We start from the raw sequence: 6,098 nt of genomic DNA on the forward strand, positions 1-6,098 counted from the left end.
CCCCCCCCCCCCCCTCATTCTTGGGGCTCTCGCGATGCATTCCTTTGAAGATCCACACACGGAGCTTGGCGTTATATATTTACGAAACTTTTTGCGCTTAAACCCTTGCACCGATGCGTGCGTGTGTACGACTAACGCGCAAAAACCGCGCGTCAGATGGAAAATATCGCGCGGATTTATTTTTGTTACGAAAGGAGCTGCTGCGCTTATAGAAGACACGCGAGATGCAGCAGCAGCGACCGCAAGTGTATATTGCTATTAAATTATGTGATGTCGGCGGCGTCAGCAGCAGCATATCTTCGCGTTTTTCTCGCTCTCTCTTGTAATATACGTTATACTTTTTGATTAATATTATTATTATTATTATTTTTCACTTTTTGCACGCACCGGTGAGAAAGTATTCGGCGATATCGCGTACTTCTATTTTTGAGCGCGACCAAACGCCGCCGCCGCCGCCGCCTGTCGCACTTTAACTCGCGCTCGAGCTTGCAAGAACTCGACCATTTGCCTCGTCTACTTGAGAGAGATCCCTCGAAGAATCTATATATCGTTGCGATGATGCATAGGCTCTTGGCCCGATCTATATTTAGCGAGCGGTTTTGAGAGGTTCGGTGCTTTCTGCGCGGGTACGTACACGTTTGAAAAAAAAAACAAAAAAAAACGGGAGTGGCTACAGCTCGACAGCAACACACGGGGGTGTCCTTTGTAGCTGCGCAAATAGGTGAAAGAGACTATTCTGTTTCTCATTTTCTTCTTCCTCGTCTTCTTCTTTTTTTCTTGTTTCTTTAGCTACGTGTGTGTGACTGACGTGCGCGCGAGCAAAAGAAGCGAGAGCCAAGCGGCGCTCCCCCTTTTTTGCAGTTAAATGAAACTTAACGCTGATAATCGATTTTTTGGGATTGTCCGTTGTTATATAGCTCCGTCTTTCTCTCTCTCCTCTCTCTCTCTCTCTTAGTCGGTTTAGAAATGATGAGCCTCTTTGTCATGAGCGGCTTAAAACATTTCATTCTCTCGTCTCTATATACGTGTGTATATACTGCAGCACAACGCGGCCATAGTTCATTATCTTCTTGGGCCTTTTGCTTCGATGCTCATAAGATTTTAATGGTTCGCAACCAAACCTGTAGCGGCGTGTCTCTCTCTCTCTCTCTCGCGAATGCCTCGAGGCATATTTCCTCGCTGAGCTGTACCTACTACTCTCTAGAAAATCCGCTCTCGAGGCGCATTACCGGAGTAGTCGCTCACACGTCTAATAGTTTAAAGCCTCTGCAAATTTATGCCAAATATTATTGGGAAAACAATCGCAACGAAACTGACCTTCCTCTCTCTCGCCTCGAGGGAAATTATCTATTCGTTGCGTATATAGAGCGCAGCAGCCGATCATTATAATAACTCAACTCGCCGAGAGAGGCCAAAATTATCTTATCGTTCATCGCGACGCCCGTTCGACATTCAATTTCTCCTTTTTCGTTTACCTCTAGTACCCTTTTTTTTATCTTGTATATGCTTGCCTAAAAACTCGAACGTTTCATTCGGTAATTTGCCGAGAAACTGCCATGCACACACACATCCCCGCGGGGTTGGGAGTTTTAATAATAATAACCGCAGACGCTAATACGTCTTCGAACGAGGTTAAAATTTTGTAGCGCACGCATGTAGTATGTAGTAGACTATAAGAGTAAAATCATGAAAGAGTAGAGGTGACTGTGGGAGCTCTCGCATGCTTATACATTTTTTATGAATTTTTATCCCTTCTTCTCGTTTACAGGCGCGCGCGCACGCAGATTTTTTACATATCGTGCGCTTGCTTATTTTCCCATGTGCACCCTGTGTATATAAAATGCACACACACACACACACACACACACGCTCATGGCTAGCCGCAACACCGCCGCCGCGTGCAGTCGCAGTTTATTTTACTCTCTGCTCTCTCACTCCCCCTCGCTGCTCTCGTTATATTCGTTTCTTCATTTTTTTTTCTGCTGACTTGGAAAAATGCGCAGATTGCGTTCTCGCGCGCGCGAAAGCCGAAAAAAAATTCAAACGATGATATATTAAGCCATACATATATATACACAGCTGCGCTCGCGCGTTGCATCGCGTTGCGCCCTGTATATGCACTGTGTGCTATATACAGGCCCGCAATGTGCACCGCGCTTTCAATTAAAAATAATTTTGCGCGCGCCGCAGCCGATCGATTGCGAAGATATCGTGTGACTCGGCCGATTAAATTGAATTCAGAACAAATCGCTGGGCGATAATGCAAGAGCCGAGCTTTTTCGGTACGAATATAAACCGGTGTCTGTCTGTGTGTGTGTGTGTGTGTGTGTGTGTGTATGCAATACCGTTCCGCTCATTTCTCAATTTCACCCAATGCCGCTGCACTGCCGCTTGCCGCGGCTACTTTCATTATACTTGGAACGATCGCGCGAGCAGAGTTACACTATCCGTCTTGCGTTCATTCTCTACATCAAATACTGCTCTTACGCATATGTACGGAGTGGGGGAGGGGTGAGGCTGGGCGCAAAAGAGGCGCGAGAGGAAAGAAAAAAAAAAAGAAAACGTAAATAAATCGAGGAGGCGCGCGTACACGCCTGCGATTTCAATTCGAGAGCAAACTGCGTTTCTCTCGATCTTCGCAATACCGCGCGCGGTATTAATGCCGTATGAAAAATTCTGATTGATATTCGCGCGCGCGCGCGCACGAGCTCTGCTTCCCCGTTTAACGGAGAAACGTTTCCCGGGATTTTTTTTCGGCCAGCTCGAAATTCGCGAATCTCAAATGGCACAAAGAAAACAAACGAAAAAATTGTAGAGCAGCAGCGGCAGGAGCAGCAGCAGCAGAATGAGAGAGCCTTTTTTTTGTACCAGTCCGCAGGTATCCTCCGCTTTTGGAATTCGATCTATTCCACGCAACAGTACATATATATACGCTGCTCAACTTCTGCTGAGAAAAACTCTATATACTGGATACTAGATACTCGGCCTGCGCGAGCATTGTTGTTTCTCCGTTTCTCTCTATACAACAAATATTTTTGCGTTGCGTGTGCGTTGTGTATGTACGTATGCTCGTGGCAATCGTGCGCGCAAAACTTTCCAAAGACATCCTCGGAAATATGTTTCATTTCTCTCTCTGCTGCCGCAGCAGCAGCAGCAGCAGACATGCATAAGTCATTAATCATGGCGCGCGCGCTCCGAAATCTCTTCTTTGGTCGGTTCGGAAGATAATAACGATGATCAGTGCCAGTCGAGAGAGAGAGAGGCGAGCAATGATGATCACGATGATCATCGTTGATGAGGACGAAAATCGTAAATCATGTTCGGCCGGTTTCTGCGCGCCCGGCAAAGCAGCATCAGCAGCATAAGCCTCGGATCCGTGTACAATATAAAACATTAGGACACACAATGTAACTGTTCGCTATATATGATGATGATGATGCTATGTGTGCCTGTATAAAAAGGAGACTGCCGCGCGCGTGCGGCAGTGAAATATCGGTAACAATGTACGCGTATAATGCGAATACATCACATACATATATTGGAGAAGAAAAGTAGAGAAAGAGAGAAGAGGTCGAGGCTTATATTGCCCACAGGCAGCAGCAGCACAGCACAGCTCTCGCAAAGGGCCAAACACAAAAAGCCAAAAAAAAAAAAAAAAGAAGAAGAGAGTAGATGGCGAGCGAGCTAAAAAAAGCAATGACATTGCAGTTTGCGTACATTTAATACGACGCAATACGCGCGTATATGGGGCCTCCTATTTTTTGATGATGGCCCTAGGGTCGTGCGCTGCGAGTTCCACGTAGGGCAAATATTGTAATAGGTATACGAGGTACAGACACATACCACAGTGTATGTGTGTTCGCGACTCGGGGGCAACTCGCTCTCTCTACTCGCCGAAGCAGCAGCAGCAGCGTACACTGGACACAAAAGTCGTGCCGAAGCCCCGAGTGTGGGAGAGACAGAGAGCAGAGACGAAGCACACACATCTCGCTCGCAGAGAGAGAGAGAGAGGGTTAGCAAAAGAACGAGAAAGAACGGATATTATCGCCAAACGTTAATTTGCCCCGGACCCAGCCTACCTTCCAATTTCTCGAGTCCTTACACGCCCACTTACGAGATTGTCCGACGATGTGTGTTGCTGCGCTGGCCTCTCTCTCTACTCTGCGCGAGCGCCTCTCTTATTTCCTTGGAAACTTTTCTTGCTCGCATTGTCTCTCTCTCTCGCTTTGGCTTTATCTTTCTACACTCTGTCTGCGTCCGTGCTCTTATGCTATATACATATTTTCGAGCTTTGTCCGTCGTCCTCTCGTGCAGTTTATATAATATTATTATAAGCGTATTAACGTGCGCGCAGGAGGACCCATGGAACAGCGCGGGGCAAGGTTTTATTTTTTTTACCCCCTCGAAAGATGGCATTTTCACGCTTCGTTCGCGCGGATTCGAGAGAGACGAAAAAATATATATATATAACGATCGTCCTTGCAGGCTGCAGGAATAACTCGAATTCCATGATACCTAAAATTTAGCCAAGGCTCGAATTGCCTTTTGATTACGACGCCTATGTAGCGAGTCTATATTTTGGCCATTTTCGGAGTGTGATTTCCGAGAGACGGTGTCCTCTTATTTTTTTGTTGTTGTATATGCAGTGGAGTAATTAAAAAGCAATAATGGTGCTGCACCTGATACAAAAGTGTCGCGGAGTGACATTATGATCGATCGTCTACCAAAAAAAAAGGATCGATCGCCGTGCTTTTATGTATACCTGTATATACACGAGCTATATAACCGAAAAAATGTGCCGGATGATCGCGCAGGCGGAGACGACGACGACGACGAACTCGAAAGAATCCTCAAAGTTGTTTTATCATCATCTTCGACGATCTTTTCCTTCTGGCATTATATACATACGTGCTGTGTGTACCTGTACTCCTAGCCGCATCGTCTCCACACTGCACTCGCCTCCGTGTGCTACGTGTGGTGTATATGGACGCGAGGAGTTGTATCGGAGAGCGAAGAGAGCGAGTGAGAGAGAGAAAAGTGGGAACCGGTTATACCCTATGCGAAGAACAGCGTGAACCGTTCTCGCTCCTTCTCTCTCTCGGCTCGTTCGTTTCTTCCTTTCTCACCCTGCGCGCACCTTATTCATTCTTCTGCTGGACTTTTTTTTTTTTATTATTTTTATTACTATTATTTGCTCCTTCTTTTCTCTCGCTCGTGGCTCCGCGTTGCAGGGAGAGTAGAGACTCCCTCTCCCTTTCTTTTATTTGTGTCCCTTACTACTACTACTACTATATACTCGCGCGCGAGCGAGGCCTTTTACGAATGTGTATTTGTATCTTTGTGCGCTGCGCACTGCGCTATGCGTGCAGCAACTCCTTTCTAGCCTTCTTTGCACTGCCTTTGAGCTTTCTCTCTCTCTCTCTCTCTATTGCCAACTACGAGCCGCACATAATGCGCGAAGAGAGAGAACCTCTCTTGTCTTTGTTTATTTTTATCATGCACGAGTATTTTCTTTCGCTTGTAAATATCGTCGCGGACTGCGTTTATATATTATTGTTGTCTCGAGAAGGAGCGCAAAGACACATCCACGGACCAGTATTAAAAATTTTCATTTTTCCCCTCCTCTTCCTCTGTATACATATCCGCATAGTATATACAACACGAACGTTCGATTTGTAAAAAAATCCCTGGAGATACTTTGAAAATATCGCGATGTACTCGCGCGTGACTCGCCGTCGGGGCTCGAATCTAATTTCGATGCGCTGCGCAGCGTATGCGTGTGATTATCGAAAAATATTATGAATGTATAACGCAAAATGAGTGTTGCTCGTGCTCGCGGATCATCATCATCGTGTGTGTATACGTCCGCGGACCCATCAACCGTGTGCCCACGGAATATATCATGTAAACCGAGCGCTCGGGCGTATCCCACGCATTACGAAAAATTGTTTCTGCGCGCTGCAGCTACTCGAGAGAGCAGAGAGCTCGCGCCCACGGGCCGTCAAATTATCTCTCTCTTTTGCTCTGGGAGAGAGAGAGAGTCCTTTTTCTCGGTTCTCGCGCATATGGACCCATGCCGATCATCGGTGCTCGCACAC

The sequence above is a fragment of the Trichogramma pretiosum genome, unplaced genomic scaffold (assembly GCF_000599845.2).
Source record: "Trichogramma pretiosum strain Unisexual culture from Peru unplaced genomic scaffold, Tpre_2.0 scaffold113, whole genome shotgun sequence".
NCBI classification, from domain to species: Eukaryota; Metazoa; Arthropoda; class Insecta; order Hymenoptera; family Trichogrammatidae; genus Trichogramma; species Trichogramma pretiosum.